Source organism: Epinephelus fuscoguttatus, linkage group LG15 (assembly GCF_011397635.1).
Source record: "Epinephelus fuscoguttatus linkage group LG15, E.fuscoguttatus.final_Chr_v1".
Classification (NCBI taxonomy): Eukaryota; Metazoa; Chordata; class Actinopteri; order Perciformes; family Serranidae; genus Epinephelus; species Epinephelus fuscoguttatus.
In genome coordinates this window covers 28,314,421-28,337,200 of record NC_064766.1, presented here as the reverse complement: position 1 = coordinate 28,337,200, position 22,780 = coordinate 28,314,421, and the positions used below count along the sequence as shown (strand labels likewise).

Here is a 22,780-nt window from a genome sequence, read left to right as displayed (position 1 = left end):
GCTGCATGTCACTTCCTCTCTCTCTCTCTCCCCCCTCTTCACGCTCATCTGTCCTATCAATTAAAGGCTTAAAAATGCCCCAAAAAAAAAATCTTAAAAAAAAAAAAAAAGATATTGTTGCCATAGAAACAAACCCACATGCGGCACATCATTAACAAAAAGCACCACAAGCACTTTTTTATGAGGCGCTGAGATGAAGCTCTGCCCAGTAAGGTTGCAGTGATATACCAGTTTGAAAGTATACTGTGATATAAAAGTAGACTGTTATCATACTGTGTACATTTGCTTATCTACGATACCGGAAAAACACAACTGAATGTTAAATCTCCCCTTTATCTTAGTTTTTTTTCTAGGGGGAGACTTTTTACACATATTTCCAATAACAAAATGGTTTCAAGTTTTAATTATAGTAATTAAATGTTCATTCAACCAACAATAACTGTTCCATTTTCGTCCCTTTAAGGGTCATTTTGACTGATATATATAAATTCTGTAATATCATGATACCGTGAAACCGAGATATTTCCTGAGACAGTTATTGTATCGTGAAAATCTTATACCCTAGTGCCCTGCCACAACAATGTGGACACACGCCCTTAAAGGAATTAAAACAGAAAGGTTTTATTGGTTGAACAGATGCTTGCTTATAACAGAAACTTTTAGACGTTAAAAACGTAGGCAAACGAGAAGGAGCACACACACCAGTGAAATTCTCCATCCAGGTTGCATTGTTTAATACCACAGATAAGCAAATGTACATGGTTTCATACAATGGTATACTGTAAAACCAGTATACTGCTGCTGCAACCCTAGCCAGTTGTGATTGGCAGTCATCACATTCAAAAAGACAGTTAACTGCCCAACATGATTCAATTCTAATTGAGATTGAACATAAGATGTTAATTTTATCCTTGAGCTAGCTAAATAGCTATGCTTACTCTGTGAAATAATAATCTAACCCAGCTTGTGATGTACGTAGTTTGCGGCTCTGGTTTTCCTAACCGAGAGCCTGTTCCCAGCAAGCAATAGTTGTGATTTAAATGTATTGGCTATATTTAGCCAATACGTTAGATTTAGTCTAGCTACATGTAACCCAAATCTAGCCAATTTAATTTTGAACTTGATTAAATGTAATTTTCGCCATTGCAGATGGCATGCGGTATGATATTCAATCACATATGGAGAGTCAACAGTAATTAAAATATGTTTATCTCCATTTTTTGGACATGGTCTCTACATAGCCGTATAATTGATGACGTCTGCACTTTGGCTATGGTTAGACGTCTACCAAATTTTCACTGACAGCCCAAATTCAGCCGTGATTTAGCCTAGACGTCAGGTCTTCATGTAGACGGCTATTAGACGTTTTTTAAACCAAAAAATGCTTGCTGGGTTCTTTCACTGTTGAAATGCACAGAACTGGTTTAAGATTTGGCTCCAAAGCCCACAGTCTGCCTTGGTGACAAACGTGTATGAGAGAGACAGTCAAGTACAGCCACTGACCCACACAGGATCTGAATGAATAGATAGCCAGTCATTCAGCCTTCCTGTTTCTGTTTTCATGGAATAATGTCTGGCCTGGGAGCATGCTTGTGTGTGTTATTATCCCAGCCACCTGCAGACACTGACAGCAGCAGAAACAGCTGTTGTCTTGCACCACGCGGAGACAATGGGCTTTGTTTAGTCGTATGCAGTCACATGTTTATGAATATTCTGTAGACCTCTCAAAGGAATAGTCGGGGAATCGTATATGTTCTTACTGAGAGCTGAATGAGAAGATTAATACCACTCACCTATCTTATGTTTGCTATAAGGCTCCATCCAGTTAGCTTAGCTTAGCATAAAGGCTGAAAACAGAGGGAAACAGCTAGCCTGGCTCTGTACAAACATGGTATTGATCTTTCTTTCTAACTTTTGGCAAGAATAGTTAATAAGAAATGTCTCAGTATTCCTTTAAGAAATGTTCACATGACTTGCCCCCCAGACCCCGAGGACATTTATTTGGAAATACAGTCCGCGCAATGAAACATTTACTGAACTGCAACTAAAACATTTCATGTGTCTGTTTCTGTTTCGGTTATGGCATGAGAAATTCAGCAGCTCCCTCCTGAAATATTGAGGTGTCTGTCTGTTTCTGGGGGAATAGCTATGAGCCTGCATTAAAATATGTCAGCACTGTGCAAAATGAACTTCCTGACTCACTTTTCAAGGGTCGGTGAACTCGATTTATTCTGGCCATGGTGAATTCTGATTTAAGTGCAGTATTAGGGGGTGCGTTAATTTAAAAGTTGCTCGCTCGCTGATGTGTTTGTCGAGCCTGAAATTCATCGCAGAAGGAAACATTTGCGAACAGGCAAAGGCCAAACTAATTTTCTGTCTCATTTTAACAGATTTTGCTCACCCTTGTGATTCAGTTCCCTTTTTTTATCTAATCTCTGACCATATGACTTTTTACCATCATCACATAACAGATTTTAAACCACTGTGACCTTATTTGAACCTTAATTGTCATGCTGAAGCAGAGCAGCTTTGCCTCCTTCCTATGACGTCTGAAAAATGAATCACAAAGCGGTCACTTCTCACACTTTCCACTCCTTGGGGGGGCGGCATTTGGACACAGAGTGTATAAAAACCGAGCTCACGAACACACAGAAAAACAGACACACACATTTATATTATATCACTTCATGGCAACAGTTGTACCCACTAGATTAAACAAACTACCATCCTCGCTGCATTGCTGACATTCATTCCTACTGAGGGAATCCCTGGGTAGCTGAAGATGCCGGAGCGAGACATAAACTGTACCGTCTGGCTCCTAACAGGATGTCAAAATACAGAGAGAGACTCCAGACTGGGACTTTTAACTTATCTTACAGCTGATGAGGAGAAGTGGTGCACTCATATGGACGTCTCTGGACTTATTAGGCAATTGTAGAAGAATAAATCACTGCTATTTTACCACTGTCTCTTTGTAGGTTTGACTTTTTAAGGTCCTAATGAGACAGAGTGCGTCTTAGCAGCCTGCAGCAGCTTTCCGGAATTGTTTTCAGCGAGACTGGAGCATTTTGTTTGCTGCTTTTGCATTGCTAGGCACCTTGCGGCCTTCCTCTCTATGCGCCTCACATTTTTGCAGAAGCACCCTGAACACCTTGAGGTTGAAAAAACTAATTTAAAGCAGAAAAGGGCCCAATGTAGTTGGTGTCTATGCCCATAATCCAGTTGGCTGAATTGAGAGGTAGGCCTTTTGTGGTGGAGATGACAACAAGTGGTATCATACAGTTTACAGTTTGTGTTAAGCTACCATAAGCTCATTTTCAATGTCGCTGTAGGAAAGCTGCAAGACATATCTGAACAAACTGTAGCCTCAACTGCTTTCTAACATAACGGTTTCACATTCAGGAAGTATTTCGCTCCTGGGAAGATGGTCTTTTCATAAAACAGGGCTGTCTATGCAGTAGAAAGACACAAATACTTTTGAAATTGGTGCTATGTGACCAGAGAAAACAGAGAAAAAGGGCTGTGTCCTTCGCTTTTGCCCAAGAAGTAGAAAACCTATAACTACCAGAATGCATGCACAGATCCACACTGGACCAGGAAACACTCACACTGGTGAGTGATGTCCATTTGACACAACGGTACACAATCTTGTATTAAAGTTAAACAACAAGCTAAAACACATTATTGAAAACATTTAAGGTGAGGAATAGGCAACTTTTCAGCCTCCTTTTTAACTACACAGCAAACAGTATGGCGCCCAAAAGCTGTTCACAAGCTCATTGCTATTACAGCTAAAAAAGGGCACTAAAATGTTTCTGCAGAACATTTTGGGTGAGAAATAGAGTTAACAGAGTTAGCAGAGTTAGATTTAAGAAACAAGACAAGAGTCTTGGTTCATATTTGATCAAAGCTGTCTAGTTTTAATATTTGATCGGAGTTTGGGGGGCAAGTCCGTCTCTTGATCCACTTTCATACTCTTTGTGTCCATGGCTTAGGTAGCGGGCAATACAAAAATACAGAAGTGGCGCATTTTGCGTCATTCTGTGGAGTTTCCCTGGGATTGAATGGTAAATGGACCTGAACTTGTGTAGCACCTTTCTTACACTACAAGTCACATTCAACCACACACACAGATACACTGGTGGCCGAGGATACCATACAGGGTGCCACCTGCTACTCAGTTTTTAACACACTCACTCACCCATGGAACAGGCATCAGGAGCAATTAAGGGTTCAGTATCTTGCTCAAGGATACTTCGACATGTGAACTGCCAATCTTCGGATTAGTGGACAACTTGGTCTACTTCCTGAGCCACAGCCACCCTAGAGAAGTTAACCATAGCTCATTCACACCTACTATCCACATCGTTATAATACAAAGCTGGTTGAAAATTGGCAAAGTACCCTTTTAGGCAACCAACTAGCTGTTAGCTAACATAATTTTGAGCCTGTGTTGTTGGAGGAATGCAGACAGAAGTGGAAGTATCTCTCAGCAATCTGAAAAATGTGCTCTGTCTGATCGGGCACTAACTCCTCATACGTTTCAATTTTCCCCAACTTTCTATCCTTTCTCCCATTTTTTTCCTCTACTTTCTTCCTTATTTACCAAACCATTTGTCTCTGTCCTCGTCTCTCTCTGTCGTACTGTACTAGTAAATCCATGGGGGCTACAGCAGAGCTGACATCCTATCAATTGGTACAAATTATCTCAGGCCTGCCACCGAAAATGCCCCAGTGTCCGCCATGCGGCAATCAATGCGAGCTCAGCATGCAGGAAAAGCACGGTCTGCAAAACACAGCACACAAGCAAATTCACACGCAGCTGCATGTGAGTACACGTGCTCACTGACAGGCAGAAACCCCATCACACACACAAAGATGAAATTGACTGTATCATGGGAGAAATGCCCTTTATGCAATAGTTATTGGATGCCTTTCGTGAAATTTCCCTGATGCATCGCTTTTATGTATTCCCACCCCGGTCAGAGAAGCACTCCCCTTCTTTCTTCAATGAACTCTTTTTTCAAAGTAACTTCAGTCACCGTCTCCCTAATGAATTATGTTCCCTCTCCCACGTCTTCCTCATCTGCTCACATTAATCTGCTCTTCTCATGAAATGAAAAATTCCCTCTTAAAACTCCCTCGCCTTTTTCCTTTTAAATACCAAACATGCATCGCTGGTGATCCAGGAATTGAAACTAAATAGTTTCCAAAAAATTAAACACAGTGTATTCAGACAGACTGAAGTACAGACGATGTATGAACACACACACTGTCTGCTCCTAAATTCTTATATTCCTCTCATGCTTGCTGTGTCACCTTAAAATCCATGGTGCCCTAAGGGAGGACCATTAGTGTTACAGTGATTGAGCACGCCTTTACGGACACCTACGCAAAACCTATTCATCTCTCTCTCACATACACATATGGACACACACACACATACACACAGAAGGCCTTGGCGGTGCCATCCATAAAGCTCTCTCTGGGGTAGCAGCAGATTCAGGTGGCAGATTCACAACCCCAGCAGTAATGAAACTGAATCAAAGTCTGCCTGAATATTATGCACTGCTGCTGCCTCGCTCGTTTAACATGTGACCCGCTTGCACAAGACTGTGATGAAACGCGTTACACCCACACGAGCCGAACGCGACCCATGAATAATTTTTTTTTAACGCTTTCATGATGTGATGACGTCTAAAGCAACACTTGGGACACTAATTTTCGTTGGTTTCACTAGATGGTTTTAAACATTTAAGAGAGGGAGACTTAAAAGCTAAGAGTTCAAATCACTGTGACGTCCCGGTAATAATTCTGTGTAGACACCTGGCAACTGATTTGAACTGTGAAAATATGTGAAATCGACAAACATTATTTATTTCTCTTGTCGTTTTCAGCTGTAAATGTAACGTTCAGAGATATATAGTGATACACGGTCTGTCCTGTCTGACATTACTGCGGGGCTTATTTTATGTACTGTGTTGCTTTGCTTTTGTCTATGATGAACCACAGAAGCTAAGCAGTGTACTGCTGTGGACAGAGGCTGCAGCAAAACCTATTTTAGCCACCTAACAAAATCAATATCAGTATAAGTGTACTCTATATTTAGTATACTTTCACTGCTTTACCTTAAAAACAAATTGATCGAGGCAGTGGCAGACCAGCAACTCCCGTGTTCTAAAATTACTCTTTTTGTCAATGGAGTCTGGTGGCTTTGAGATAATGGCTTCAGTTCCTCCTTTCCGAAATGACTGTCTGACAAGAAGGTAATGAGGTGAAAATATGCTAAATAAAGCATACACTTAAACTCATATTGATTTTTTTAGGTGGCTAGTAACTAATCAACTTGAGCCAGTGTTTTCTTGGCACTGTTTCATTTAGTGTACGTGCTGTGGAGGGTTTGGAAACAAACATTTTGATTTGGTCTATTAGTGATCTGGGAGAAAATTTACAATTGTAATAATCAATTAATTGTTTAAATCATTTATCAAGTAACAACACTACAAATCTACAGCCATACATGTAGCTCTAAGAGGCTCTACCAAGGAATGGTGATGCTTTAAGCTAAGTGCTAATGTCAGCACAGTGTCATATGCTGGTTTTTGTGCTAACATGCACAGAAGTGGATGTAGCCACTGTGACATCACCCACTGGATTGTGGACTACTGTTTTAACCCTCTGGAGTCGACGGACGCGCCGGTGCATCCAAATCACATGACCGATTTAAGATGACATAGCAGCAAGACCCAGCCTCACTCAGGTCAGTCTTTAGACGCTTTGCTTAACTAAAGACTGATCTTTCTCCCTGATTTTGTGTTTAGATGGGCGGACACAATTTCAGAGTTTAAAAAAACTCCCTACGTTGCAGAATCAATAGTAAATCCGCAGGGCGGTCCTTCAGTGGCTTGCTGAACTCTTGTGCTCATAAGCATAGTCCGACTGCATTAAAACTTTTTAAACAAAGTCGCTGTAAGTCCTTTATTTCCACAATCTTGTGGACTGAGCACACGTTTGATAAAACGGAAAACGGATTTATGCCATGCTTTTTCCTGAATATTGTCGTCACGTTTGGTTTGCGTTTGATGCAGGAATAAACGGTAAAAATGGGCTATTCTAAGGAAAGTGCTCGCAAGCAGAAAATCCTTTCCTATTGGTGGTGTTTTTTGTGTGATTTTAGGTCCAATGTGTTAATGCAGTATGTCAAAATGAAAAAATAACTGTAAAGTCACACGCGTGAGGTTGTGCTGAAAAAAATGTCACCAAACAAGGCAAGGTAAACAGCTTTTAAGGTGAAATTTAAAGGTAAAATCAAAAGTAGTCAAAAACGGCCAATTATATCTTGACCCCAAAGGGTTAAAGCCTGGGGCTTGGCATTTTAGCCACTGCCACTTTGTTTTTTGAAGCCATAAGTGACCATATTTGAATGAGAGGGTGGACATGTCAGCTGTCTGAGAACCCCAAGGATACCGCTGTAATTGCAACTTGTCAAGCATACTCTGCTTTCTCGTCTATTTCACCCTAAATAGGACCATCGTTTACAAAAATAAACATCATGCGGTATTAAAGAAGACTTCAGGCTATCAATTGAGACCATAAACTAATTGGAAAAATGTTCACTGAGATAATGAGTAAAGTGAGAAGCAGGATCATTCTCCCACAAATGTCAATACAATCTGACTTTTTGTTCAACCAGTGGAGTCGCCCCCTGCTGGCCATTAGAAAGAATGCAGGTTTAAGGCACTTGTGCATTGGCTTCACTGTACAGAACGAGAGAAAACCCCCTGGCTGCTTAGAAGACAATACCACAACATATTGACAGTCTTAGCTTAGTGTTAGTATGCTAATGATTGACAATTTATGAACAAAGAAAAAGCATAGAAATGCAGTTAGGTATCCTGATACTTGGTTTAAAAGTATTCAACAAATAATTACTTTGACCATATGATGGCCACCATGAATGTCTGCACAATATTCTATCTCGGTACAGTCAGTGGATTGTTGAGACACTTCATCCTGAATCAAAGTGGTGGACAGTCAGATTGACATTTCAATCTCAGTAGGCGTGAAGATAGCATGGCTAAAAACTGCCCAAACATTTCCTGCTCTCAGATGTGAGGATTTGCTGCTTTCCTATTCTCATACCATTGTTCATTAAACATATCTGGGATTTGGACCAGTGGTTAAACAAAGTGAGCAATTAGAAGATGTCACTTTGTGCTCTGGAAGATGGCAATTAATAGAACCAGCGATCGAACGATAATCAACAGTTCGTGGAAATAATTACCTCTGTGACACACACACACACACACACACACACACACACACACACACACACACTCACAGGTTTTTTGATTGAGGCACTTGTCGGTCTCACCCAATGTTCTCCAAAATTGCCCTGTTCAAAGTGGAACATTGGGTGCTGTGCCAGGATATTTGACGGGGAAAAGTACATCCACTCAAGCGTTCACACACACACACAAACAGCGTGACACCGAGAAACCTCCCCGCTGTTCTCGCATTGCAACCAGAGAAAGGCAGAAAACAAAGAGAAAACAAAGAAGTAAATTAAAAACAGTGCCCAAAAGAGAGCTTATTTAAATAAAGGGACTAACTATAGACGGCAGGCAGAGAGGCTGTGGTGGAGGAAGGCTGTATGGATTTGACAGAAATAAAGAGAACACAAACAATGGGAGAGATGGAGAGAGAGAGGGAGAGAGAAACTGAGGTCAGCAGCTGACAAAACAAAAGGATAAAGTCAGAAAAAGGAGGGCTGCGATCTCTATCCCAGGATGGACCACACAAATACACCCTCCCACCCCAATCCATAGACTAAACACACACTGGGAGAAGAGCTACTGCAGGCAATGCAGAGCAGGGTGTCAGATTAGGGGTGTTTGTAACATATAGACAAACAGTGTGTTTAAAAATAGAGAGCAGGATCTATCCTATTATAGTGTGTGAGCAGGGGAAATCCTCGGGTAGCCTACCCCAGAAGTCTCAACTCTATCTCTCCCAAACAAAAGCACAAAGACACACATACACACACACAGGGGTATCCCAGTTGGCCAGCTGGGGCCTCGAGACCATTTAGAGAATTAAAGGCGACAGGAGATGAGCCAGAAGGGGGGAGAGAGGGAGCGAGGAGGAGAGGCTGAGTGCCTGGTAGCATCCAGACTAAAGAAAATGTTGAGTGTATCTACAAAAGGTAAAAAAAAAAAAAAAGCAACTTGTGTTGTCTAATGTAAAATATTTAAAAACTAGTCATACTTAGAGCCACTTTTAACCCACATTCATGCACATAAATAAGCACAGAGCATCACATACTGTAGCTGCTACTCTATTTCCTCCACAAATACACACACACACACACTCCTGAAATAGCAACAATCTTTCAGAGAGACATATTCCAGTGATGACACACTACACCTTGTAGACAGCACAACAGATCAAGCCGCTTACAGTGAATCTCCAGTGACTCTTCTCCTGTCTCGCTGCATGTAGCTGCTCAGTCCATGTTCACATCCAAACGGCAGCCAAAACAGCAGATAAACTCCTCCGGCCAGCCACCAGCAAAGAAGAAGAACCCGAGCAGACAGGAGGAAGAAGAGACCAGCAGCCGGCAAGTCTGACTGAGAGAGACAGAGAGAGAGCTGCCCACCTCTCCCTCCCTTGTTCCCTCCCTCTTTTTCCCTTCCCTGGAGCTTATCTGTCCCGAGGCTATCACTTCTTCCTCACCACCCCACCTTCCCCCGACACACTTGCGCTTCCAACTCTGAGGAGTGTTTCCAAGGCAGCGCCGTCACGACATTCTCCGCTGACAACTACAGCTCTGAACAGACTTTCAGCCCCACTCCAGTTTCAGTTCCACTTCAGTCTTTCCGAGAGAGAGAGAGAGAGAGAGAGAGAGAGAGAGGGAGGGAGGGAGGAGAGAGGAGAGGGAGACATGAAGGGCTGAAAGCCGATCCCCTCTGATCTCATCAAGCAAAGTTACCAACAGCAACCAGACCGGCAGGCAGCTGAGAGAAACACCCGGTTCACCTCCCTCCCACCTCCCAACTCCCCCTTTCTTACAAAGAGCTCACACCGAGCCAACCAACCCCCCCTCTGGCACACACCAACACACACATACACGTGCCACAGACACTGCACGAGAGGAGCACGTTGAAGGCATCAAGGTGAAAATACCAGTCCTGTCATGTCAGCAAAACGTGGAAACTCTTGAAAGAAAGACGAACTCATTGAGACTCTTCACACAGTGTTAAAATTATTGTTGCAGAATCCATTTCCTACTTCACATTTCTGCTACTGACTCACAACATCCAGCGCTGTCTAGGTGATGACCTGCTCTGTTTTGTTCTGCTCCATTGCTCTCTGTTCTTTCCTGTCGTCAGATCTGCACATTACCGCATAACTTGGCTCTGAGGTGATGTGATGACTAAGTTCATTTGTCAGTCTTTAGCCATTAGAGCTTTTTCCCGCAGCATCAGTCATTCACAAAGTCGGGGAAGTGAGGGAAGAGTTGGGGAGGTCACATCCACACGTTCCAAAAAATCTCACATATACACTGCTCTCACACTGTACACACAAATGGCCATCTGTTCCTTTCACTAGTAGAACTTTTCACCTCCATGTGGCATTTAAAAATAAATCATGCATGCATAAACATCAACACTAATGCAGGACTACTTGTGTGTGTGTGTGTGTGTGTGTGTGTACATGTGTGTGTACACTTACTTTTTCCATACATACACACACATGCATTGCAGTGAGACAGACTAACAGTGTTTGCAGTCATGCAGGACTGAGCCCAGCCAGCTCACTTCCTGTATGGACTTCCTTTTCCCAGGGCTGCAGCGACCACCGGGGAACCAAACTCCACACAGCACCACCGCTCCCACCATATCATTACATCACATGTCTGCAGTGGCATTGAATGTAACATGCAGTACGAGAGAGATGCGGGACGGTAAATCGTGGTTTTGTCTGACTTTTGCTCTCAGACACCTATGATTAAAAAAGAGAGGATGCATTTAAGTGGGAGCTGGTGCACACTAACATACAGACACACAAATGCACATTGCATGTTTAAATGACTAGTTCGACACTTTGAGAAAAATGCTTTGTTGCTTTCTGGTGGAGTGTTACAGATTGATACCACCCCCATGTCTACCCTTTAAATATAAAGCTGGACATCCAGGTTAGCATAGCTTAGCTAACTGGCTGCTGGTTAGCTGCCAGTTAGGTTCAATAAGCACAAAAAACAAACTGAAATACAACTTCCTGTCTCCGCAGGTTGCCTGGAAACAGCTCAGAGTCAAGAAACACTCAAGTTGCCATTTTTACACTTGGTGTTTTGTAGTTTGTGTTGATTTGAGAGCCATTTCCAGTCTTTTCGCTAAGCTAAGCAAACCAGCTTCTGGCGATAGCCTTTGCAAGCCTTCAGACCAAAATCAGGTCTGCATTAAAACAACACTAGAGACTGGAGTAGTGACTGGTGGGGTCGTTTTGCTTAAGGTGCAGCTGAGATACAATCCAGGAAGTCCTAGTTGGATGACCCTGTGTCACTGCACAAGCCTCTTTTTCACTGCCTGCTCGCTGTGGGAAAGTTGCGCCGTTATTCTGCCTCACTGTTGGGTATAAAATGTACAAATGCAGCAGCAGAGGTAGTTAACACAGTCAAATCTACATCTGTGTGCCGTTTTGATGACATCTTATGTGTGCAGCCCACCACCTGGAGATTTAAAAAGCAGCTAATAGCAGTTTGCAGCTAACTCAAAGAAGAACTGACAAAAAAGTCTGCATTGGGGGGACAATGAGGCTCGTGAGCACCTTATGCTCCGAGCAGAGGGCGTAATCAACTGACATAAATCGAGCAAGGTAAATGATTGTTATCAGTCAAAAAGAAAGTCCAGAGTGCTCCGAAGGTTTATCTAATCATGTGATGAAGGTGCTCTTTGGTGGGAATATAGACATCAAAAAAAGGAAAATCCAAGGCACTCTTCTTTAAATGTATAGAAAGCCTTTATTAAAAAAAATGGCTATTTCATTTAGAAAAAGTTAAAACATGATTTAAGTGGTTGTTATCGCCATTTAATGCCTCTGTTATTGTTTAGAAAGTGCTGTCCAACACATTTGATATACGTCACAGTTCTTTTGTGTCAGGAACGCTGGCATGCTATCTAAAAATCACCCATTATACCAGTGTTGTTGCAGTAGTATTGCAGGATCTCTGAAAAAAAAGCTCCAAGCCTCCAAGCTGCATTATTTCACACAGAGCTTCCCAATTTAAGCTTTAAACTTCTACTTTAAAGTCAGATCATTTGTGCAGACTATGGAACTGACCTACATTTAAAAGCTCTTATAGATGTTGAGAAGTGAAATAGGCATTTAAAAAAAAACTTTTCAGCACACACAGGAACACACACACACACAAAGTTTGTCCACATAAAGCGGGTCAATTGGCCTCTTTCAGTCTGGGAAGCTGGAAAAGAGGAAATGTGCAGATCTGTACAAACACACACTGGCTGCCATGGATCACCTGACGCAGACATATAGCTTTGACACATTACCTTTGCCCCGCGCACACATGGAGTTCATACATGAGCACACACACAAACCTCAACTTCCTAACTGACTCGCCGTTATTCTGGACACCCGCCGATGTAGGTCAATGGTTTTGAATGTAAGCAGTCAGTGTAGACTTAACATAACACACACAGGTAAGAAGGAAGGGGCTTTGAAGCTGGGTTGAAAAATGTGCCAAAAAATCTGAGGTTCTGTTTCCTCTAAAGTCACGCTGCTGTGAGGCCAAGTTCAGGTTTTATGGTTTGGAGAAATATTTCACTGATGATTTTCCCAAAATAAAATAAAGATTTGCTTAAAAAGTGATGCTTTATTTGTATTTTTAAGCAACTGTGTGCTCATAAAATAAGTTTAAATTCTTGGCTGTTTTTGTTAACACTGGCCTAATTGCTGTAATCAAGTCACTTCTCTTCTTTAATCTTGTTTGCAGCAGAAATCTGTCAGTTCTTCCAGAAAAAAAGGCAGTTAAGAGTCGTTCCTTCCCAGTCCTGGAAGATGATTCTGGATTTGTAATATCACCACGAGACATGACCAGGCGATGGTGCACTCATAGTAAAGCTTTAAAAACTGTGCGCCTGCGGACAGGTTGAATTTCAGAGTCTATGAGGGCTCAGCTCATTATTTTACTGCTGCTTATTTACAGTTTAATTTGCATGCAAAATACAAACCCACAAACTCAGCTGCTGGATTAGAGGCTTTTCTGGGGTTTAGTTTCAGGAGGCTTTGCTTCAAACCAGTGATCACCAAAATTGATTGTGTTGTCCAGAACCACAGCAACAACACACTGTATGTTCAGGTCCTTTGAGGGCACATGTTTAACACTATATACATTTATTAATTATACAGCTCAGATCTTAATGTTGAAATCGTTTTGACCTGATAACTGTTTTGGTTTACAGTGTGTGCACAGAGAAATTAGAAGGCAGGAAGTTTTCTGCAAATATGCAAAAAAAAAATACATCTAGTGTACAGTTTTTAGGGCCCATACACATACAATGTCTTTAACTGTACGGAAAACACGAGGTCGGGTGCTGGGTGCTACTTTTGTGCCTTTTTTGAGCCAGTTTTCAAGAGCGCGGCGGCAGGTTGCGTCTGCGGTTGCTAAGCAGCCTTAACAAGCACCATATCATAGCCTACTTACGCTGTTTTTAAATGTCTGGGCCTACTGTTCTATACCTATGGGACAGATGTAAAGCTCTGACAGCTCTGCACCAAAATGATCAACTTTTTTTCTTTTATTTATAAAGCCCAATATCACAAATCACAATTTGCCTCACAGGGCTCTACAGCATATGACATCCCTCTGTCCTTATGACCCTCGCAGCGGATAAGGAAAAACACCCCCCAAAAAAACCTTTAACGGGGGAAAAAAACGGTTGTTCCTGTCACATGTCATGTGATGTGTGCTGCTGCGTTCCAAAAGTTGACTGTGGTTAATTTCAGAGTGCACCTGCCACGCCTCTACATTTAAAACAATTAATTTGAGGGTGCAAAAAAATGGCATGTGTACGGGCCCTTATGCTGTCTGTACCATTTTCTGCATCAGAGTGTCAGTAGCCCCTTTGACACTGCCTGTTTAAGGCAGGAATGTCACCCCATTACTCCGCCTCACCGTTGTTTATAAAAGGTACAACTGCGGAATGAGGGACAGAGTTGTCTCACCTTTAAGACGGCAGCAGAGGTATTACCAGCACCAAAATGACATCTGTGTAAAAGGGACAGCCGGCAGGATGGGATGATGGACTGGACAGGTGTGCCGTTTTGACGAATACCAACAAAGTTTTTAAAAGCAGCTAGAGCAGTTAGCGGCTAACTCAAAGAAAAACAGCATCCGAAAATGTCCACAAACTGGGGAAACAATTAAGTCCAGGAGCTCCTTACCTACCAAGTATGGGACGAGATCAACCACCACATGATAGGGACGGTAAAAGATTGTTTTTGCCATGTTATGCCATTGTTATTGTTAAGAAAGTGCTGCCAACACATATGTTTCATGTCACACTAGAGGCCAATGCTAGTATTGCACATCACGCCCATCAGGCCTCTTTTGCTTCCAGGACACTGGCATGCTATCTGTAATCACACACTGAGGCGGCATTATACCAGTGTTGTTGGGTTTCATTTAAAAAAGCAAAGACAGCATAAAGAAGGGACTTTGTAGCCGCCTTATTGAGCGATTCATGTGTAAAAAGGGCTAACGACCATGTATCACTATGTGAATTATCAGTCCTGCGTAAATCCACTAAAACAAATTCTTGTTCATTTTGAAGTTACTGTACTTTCTAATAAAGGGATTCAGACGCTCCTCTACAATCCTGAATACAAAACCAAAGATACAGTTTGACATTAAGGCTTCAAATGGAGCAGTGAGCCTGTGGTACATCCCCCATCTTCTCTGCTGGACCCTGCCGTAAATTGCCCCCTGATTTTCTGCCTCAAGGCACATTCACACTTAAGGGACCCCATGGGGTCTAAGGAGAGTTTGTGTGTGTGTGTGTGTGTGTGTGTGTGTGTGTGTGTGTGAGATAGAGAGAGTTAATCTGCAGGACAATAGGGGCCCTGTCCTCACCCCCCACACACAGAATTAGGGCTAGGGGGCTCACAGCTGAGCAGCTTACTGACAATAGAAACTGGAAGTGTGTGTGCATGTGCATTTGTGGGCGAGTATATGTGTGTCTATGTGTGTGCGCGCACTGCCTCCTGCCAACACACGTGTCAACCACAAAGCCATCCAACTGTCCACAAGGCCCAGGGGAGTAGAGGTCGACAGAGAGGGAGGGATAGATGGATAGACGGACGGATGGATGGAAGGGTAGAAGGCGAGTACAGAAGAAAGGAAGTGGGAGGAACAGGGGTCTGAAGCCTCGGGGTGAAGGGTGAAGACAGTTACAGGGAGAGAGGAAAGTAAGAAAAGAGAAACAGTAGATGGTCGGATTACTGTGTACAGATGGCAGAGAGAGGGTGACAGAAGCTCGTTCAGTTTGAACGAGGTAACAGTGAAAGAGGGATGATGAAGGACACACGGGCAGATTTTGTAATCAGACGATCAGCTGTTGTTTTCACACATGGACCCAGATACACTAAAACATTTATATTCCCATATTTGTGAGGACCCTAATTATCTACTCTCACCTAAAACCTGGGCTATTTCTTTGCCAAGTGCAGAGATTTCTTGGAGTCTTATTGTTACAACGCGGTTGCCAAGCACATTGAAAACTCCAGGAAGTCACAGCAGCCAGCCAGGAAAAAGTCCATACAAAACCCCTTGAAAAACCTAATTTTTTTTTTACCTTTTGACATTTGGGTTTTTTGTATGGATGAGGACAAACGAGATGCATCATGTTAAGGAGTTTCTCTTTCTCCAGTCTCTATACAAAACTTATCGTCATCTGGCTGTAGTTTCGAGTGTAGTGTACAAACTTGAGTGTTGTATTGACCTTCATATCTAGTGGTAAATAAAAACTGTTGAACTATTCCTTTACACCTGCATCTTAACAATAATCTAACATCATCAACCATGAAGAAATGCTCTGCAAAATTCATCCTAATTCTTTGCCTTATTTGATCATTGCTTTCATGTTTTTTTGCACCAATGGAAGGTTTCCAGGAATTTCTCCACTGCAACAAAGGAAAACCTGCAGATTGTGTGTCATATACATCACTCTTCATCACTCTTCATTGCCTCTTTTCATCTTTGAGTTAAAGCTTTTTTTCTTGCAAAGACAACTCCGGTGTTCCCTCTGGATTTGGTTTGGCCACTTTCCTTTATAGCACACTTGTCCTGCCCTGAGTGATTGACTTGTGTCTCCTTTTTTGAATCTGCTGTTGGTGTAGTAGTAATTTAGGCTCCATCAAAACTAATAAGTTTAAATTTTTTTAAAATGGTGTTTAAAAATAAAAATGATCTCCATACATACGAGTGCTTTGGCAGAAATAATCTCTATCCATACTAACACACCTGAAAACGCATATAACATGACCATCCACAAACACTGGGCACACACCTATTGATGTTAACGGGAAGCAGATTGTCTACTCTGTGGTTGGTTGCCAATGGTACATTCACACCAGGATAGTCCAGGGGACTTGGTTCGATTGGGCAGGGAATGCTGAAAAATTTCACACCTTCATTTGGTTCGGTTCACTTTCACACTGCCCTTTTTAAAGCAGACCAAACCGCCTGGACAACGTCACACAGTTACAACAGCTGCTCGTTTGGGGGCGGCATTGCCTGAAATTACCACTGACGGGGAAGAAAAAAAAGCATGAGGAAGAAGAAAACCCAGCTCGTTGACTGGCCAGGACCGAAAGCGGAAATTCATCCCCTACGCCAGCTTGGTCACCACAAAAACACCAAACACCAAAATGCACTGTGCTCTATGTCACTTCCTCTCTCTGGTTCACTGGATAGTCTGTTTGCATTTCCCACTGTAAGCGAACCGCACCAGGGTTCACTTGCAAGTGAACCGAGACCCCCAGTTTTCAAGCAGACCAGGGTTCGCTCGTTTGGTCCGCACCAGAGTTCGAATAAGCGTTCACACCACTTCAAATGAACCGAACTATCCATGGAAGCACACCAGGGTTCTTTAAAGCGGACCAAATAGCGCCAGTGTGAATGTGTCCTTAGTTACAGTAAAATATAACAGAGAAAGAATAACAATGGCGAAAATTAAGACCAGAGATTTCTTTGCATGGACCAACGACAAGGTGGAACTGTTACTGAACTGAAAGTAACCTGAGTATAAGGCAATCAAGGCGGCACAAAACAACAACTGGGAGTTGTTGCAAAGCAAATACAGCGACATATTAAGGCATTACCAGCAGCTGAAGAAAACCTCGACACCAGGAAAGAAGTATCAACACAAGAGGGATGAAGCCACAAAGTGTACGTAGACCCAGCTATAATGTTTTAGTTCGACATGTCATGCCTGATAAGACCCTCCGGAAGCAAACGTGAGTGTCTACACTCACAGTTTTCCAAGTAAAACAGGGTCAGCAACATTTTTAACACAGTAGTATGTGCACTAGGCGTTAATGTACCCAAACTGTTGTTGCTAAGGCAGGAAACATAAAACACAATTCTAATCTTTACACTTTTCAGTTCTCAGTTCTCCCCCTATAATAGCCTCTTTGAGGAGCAATGTCTTCATATCAGAGGGTTGTCCCCATGCCCCTCGGCCTGTAAGGACATCCATACAAACACCAACATTCAGGTGTCATAACGTGTGGACACAAAAGAAAGGCCGAGTGGAAACACAGAGCCACTCCACTCCTTTCCCTCTCACACGCACGTCGATACAGATGCTGGCCATCGGAGTACAGCAGGTAGGCATTAACTCAGCCTGGCTGCACAATCAATGATGGTAAATGGAGGCAGCAGGAGGGACAGACGGCAATCTGCTGCTTTCATTTCCCCTCTCTCCCTCGCTCTCCATTAAAACACAACCTTTCCATGTCTTGTTTCATTATAGGAAAGCTCTCTAAGTGAGTCACAGTCTCGCTGCGTACAGCACACATGCAGCTTTCTCTCTCTTTCAAGCTCTTCAATTACACTGTCACAGGGTATCATGTCTGCCCCTCGCTCTCGGCACAATATACAGCTCTCTCTTTATAAAGGACGTGTCTTCAGTGCTGCAGACGCATCTGAAAACCTTGTTTGAAGTTTTCCATCTGCACTAGCATCGCCAGAGTGTTTTATTATAGTAGCTGTTCATGCTCTTATCCAGCTTTTGTGAGCCACTTAAGCCCAACACTTGAACCAAATCTGTATTTCAGAAATTCTGAAGGGTTGTTTCTTTAAAAGTCTTCAGAAGGGAGCGAGTCAGCAAGTCTCAAAAACACTTGACATGACAATAAGAGGCACATGACGATCATCTGTGAGTGTTTCCTGTTTACACTACATCAGCATTTATAAAAAATATCTATTTTCAACACTGGTGCACTGTGTGTGCGATGCTTCAGTTTTATATCAGTTGAATTTATGTCCCTCCCTTGCTCTTTTACAGCTGCCTGCCTGATGGCCTCTTTCTCACCATCCTCCTCTCCCTCCCAACAGCCCTTCACCTCCCTCTCCCTGTGCTCCACATCTCTTCTATCTCTGCTCATCCATCCATCAATCAGTACCTCCCTCTCCACTCCTCTCCTCCCACAATTTTTTTCCCCTGCCAATCCTCTTCCTCTCGTCTCCCCTGAGTTCTCCCTCACCGTGCCCTCCCTTCTCCGCCCGCTCCTCCTCCCTTTTTTTTCCAAACATCTGCTGGTCTGCGTCTGTCACTGCTAACCCCTCGTTGCCACGTGCCAAGTCCTCCTATCGGTGTCCCACAGAGACCCTAAATCATTAACACACACACAAGCGCACACACACACACACACAGTTCGGCTTGTGATAGGTGGCTGTCTCCCACCCATAGAGAGCGAGAAAAACCCACGATTTTAACCTCTGATTGCAGACTCTCATTACACTGCTGTATCATTTGTCAATTAAATGTCTTACAAAGGCCAAATCCTTCAATTAAAAAGGGGCCTGGACAACATGCGCGCGGAATTTCAACAGATTTAAGATCATCGCTCGGAAGTGCTGATTACACTACAGCTACAGACACATCAGCGCTGACACTGCCATTAAATGGGTTCTAAAACACACAAGTTTAAAGTCTCCCCAGCTAATGAGAAAGTTTGTGCTGTTCAGCAAAAGAAATGGGTCACATACAGCTAAAAAGTTAGAGAAGTATTTCACTGCCGAAAAAGATGGTCTTTTCATAAATCTGGGCTGTCTGTGCAGCAGAAAGATACCAATACTTTTGAAACTGGTGGTGGTAGCGAAGTGGTATTCGCTCACGAGGTAGAAAACCTGCAACTACCAAAGTTTGTTGTGCTGCACCTCACCAAAAAATGCTTCTGCTGGTGCGTGACATCAGGGCCTGTGTCCACATTTTCTCTCAACACCTTCATCTTTTGTCAATTGTTCCCAAAGAGGAGAGAGCGTATACAGCTACATGCAGCCGCCTAGAGAAACAGCGCTGCACCCAGCGTCTTTTTCTAGAGCGCGCCGCCTTTTTTGTGCAGCTACACCGAGCTATTCTAGTTGAAAATCTCTGGGCTTTTTAGTGAGGCGTTTGTGATGCCATTGCCGCTCCTTTAGCTACTTTATGATATGTCAGTCAGAAATGATCATGACGAAGACAGATCGAAGACAGCACTGAATGTTGCTGCTGGTGTAAGTGTTGTGCCTTCATCACCATATGTGTTGTGAGTATGAACTGTGTAGCCAACCCTAGCTATCTAGCTAATGTTAGTGTCAAGATATTGTTGTCATAGAAACCACAGCCCTATGGGACTGTTTTCCTGATCACACTCCTGCTCACTCTCGCTGGATATCTGACTATTATCGCCCGCTCCAGCAGAGTGTGTTATCTTTTCCCATCCATTACCAGAGGGTGTGTGTGTCAGCTTTGTATGGCAACTGCTGCAAAACAATTTCCCTCGGGATAAATTATCTTATCTTTGATCCATATCCACAAACATTCTGACCATATATGCCTGCACAACAGATTGATTATCAATAGATTGAGTGTTCCCCCAAAAGTATTTTACTGTAGTATTAATAAGGATGTGCATACCTGTAGGTCAAAGTAGCAAAATTACACTCTAGTGCATGATCACATTCATAATTACAGTTATTCTGGTATCTCTAGGATTCAGTGTTGTTATTATCTGTAATATTTCTGAGAAATTCCTCCAAACATCTGACTTGTTTTTCTTTTGTGCTGTGCTGCCCTGCTTTTACCCTCTTTCCCACTTCACTTGTTTACACCAATCTTTCATGTTAATTAATCTCCAGGACCTGAATGCTGTTTTGTCTGCCTGCTACCAGTGGCAGCAAAGAGAAAATTGCCCATTCCTGCAAAAGTTATTTTAGATGTTATCTTTGTGGTTAATTTCAGACTGAGTTGCCGTCATGTTCACATTCATACGGCACGAAGTGTCTCGTACTTCAGCAGCATTTAAAATCCAACATGGTTTGTTGAAGATTGTGATTAAAGGCTTAATGCACACAATATTTTTGGGACAATGTTTCAAATACTTAACAATAAATTGTGCAAAATTCTGACTGTTTTCTGAGTGTTTTCCTTTTTTAGACTAGTCAACTAGTCTTCATTAAAATTTTCATTTAGTTGACAGGGAAATAATTCGCCAGGAACATCCCATATCAGAACTGCTTAGTATTTATGTTTGATCTAATTTTTTTTGCAGCCTTCATTTTTCACAACAGTATAGCGCACACTTTCTGTTCACAAACTCTCGCATTACAGCTAAACTGTACACTCAAACATGTTGCTGAAGACATTTTAAGTAAATAAAAATGGGCAACGGAGCAGTAGAATCTTGGTTTATATTTGATCAACACAGCTACAGTTTGATCTGAATTTGAGGGAAATTAAATTTTCGCTGGCCAATGAGCAGGGTGATCTGAACACTGGTAAGATGGAGGGAAGTTTACCACAGTTCATTTACACACACTACCCACATTGCTATGATACAAAACTGATTGAAAATCTGCAGTGTCCCCTTAAGGAGTCAGTGTCTGTATCAGCGGCAGTAAAGAAGTTTTGGTAAATCTCTTTTACTGACCAATCTGAAAGGCAAGAAGTCTGAAGTGTCGCCTTAAAGGCACACTGTAAATTTAGCTTGTGCTCAGGCTGCATCAATAAGAACATTATATGGCAATATACAGCAGCTTACCACAGGAGGATGGAGAAAATATGTCCATAACATGAAATTGCTTCTAGCACACTGCCATCTCTCCCATATATACTGTTTTACAGACTTTACACTTGTTTTTTTGTGGCTCACAGCATTCTAGACTAGTTTTTATTATCAACATGATTCTGAACATGTCACACCCTGTGAAATCAGCTTTTCTTTCATATCACTTCAAAGTCCAGCAACTCTGAAGATAATACAGGAAACAAATCTCCTCAGAGAGATCTGCTAGCCTTTGTGTCTGGACCTCATTCATTAACTGTGTCCCTCGATCCCACATGTATACTGTAATGATTGCCCATGAATGTGCCGATTGTGCGATCTGGGTAGAATAGTTATTTTTCTACTCAATCAACCATTGTTTCAGAATCTGAGTCATGACTTCAAAACAAGAAACCAGGTCAGAGTCAGGCAGACAGACAATCAGATAAATAGAGACAAATACAGATAAAGAAAAATAGAGACGGAGACAGAGGTAATCGCTGGAGACACAGATGTATTATCTCTACCCACATACACACACACACATACTTGAACACGCTGCTGGTCAGACAAGCAAAAGGAAAGGCAGTCGGGCTTTTTGGTCTTTCACTATCACGCTGAAACTGCAGAATATAGATTTAGCTTTATCTCTTGTCAGACATCATTAAATGTTGTCATGAAAGATGAACACACTCACCACACAGTAATGGAATTTCTGTACAGCAAAATGTGAGTTAATGTGTGTGAGTGTGAAATTAACACCGGGCCACTAAGTCATGACTCATTCAGTCATTCATCAGACTACTATAATTGCTCATGGGTTCAGCTACTGTACTTTAAATTTCTTTAAATGATGGTTAGGACTGAAATCCACCTTACTCAGTGTTGAGTCTACATGGACACGTCTTTATTCTGTGTGTGTGTGTGTCTGTACAAAAGTGAAAGGTCAGTGAAATACGAAGACTATAGGGCTGCCTGTCATCAATAAAACACACAGATACTGAGTTATCAGGACTACATACACAGACACACTCCTCAACTTACACAACACGTTTAATTTCCTCACTGCCTTTTTCTTCATCTTTCTGGTGTCATGCATTCAGAAACCGTGTCGCAGTGGGTCATAAAATCCGTCTGTTACAGTGGCGTTTAAAGTTCCCATCAACCCCCAAGTTGCATGTTTTCCATTTACCGAATGTCACGCTGTGCACAGAGGCCCGTTTACAAAATGTGACATTAGCCTTGTCACACAGACTGACATGCACTGTGTCGTGTTGTCATATTGTGTGATGCCGCCGCCGCCAACCACCACAGAGAGGGCCCGCCCCCCCACCAAGTTTGACGTGTGTTGCTTTCGTCTGTCTCTCTCGTTGAGTTAACATTTCTGCATGTTTATGTGTTACTCAGCGAAACAGAGGTGTAACCATGTCATAATGAAACATCATTTGTACCC

General features: G+C 42.5%; 1 protein-coding gene across 4 annotated transcripts in view; it reads right to left on the bottom strand.

The window, feature by feature from the left end:
- Window positions 1–22,780, bottom strand: part of LOC125902193 (SPRY domain-containing SOCS box protein 4-like) — a 121,311-nt gene that overhangs the window by 60,961 nt on the left and 37,570 nt on the right. The window contains exon 1 of one of the 4 annotated variants that reach the window (XM_049598369.1): window positions 9,427–9,986. The exons of 2 other annotated variants lie outside the window; for them this stretch is intronic. The gene's annotated coding sequence lies outside the window, so the exon portion shown is untranslated. Of the gene's footprint in view, window positions 1–9,426; window positions 9,987–22,780 lie in introns of those variants that run through there. One more of the 4 variants, XM_049598367.1, reaches the window with a different exon arrangement.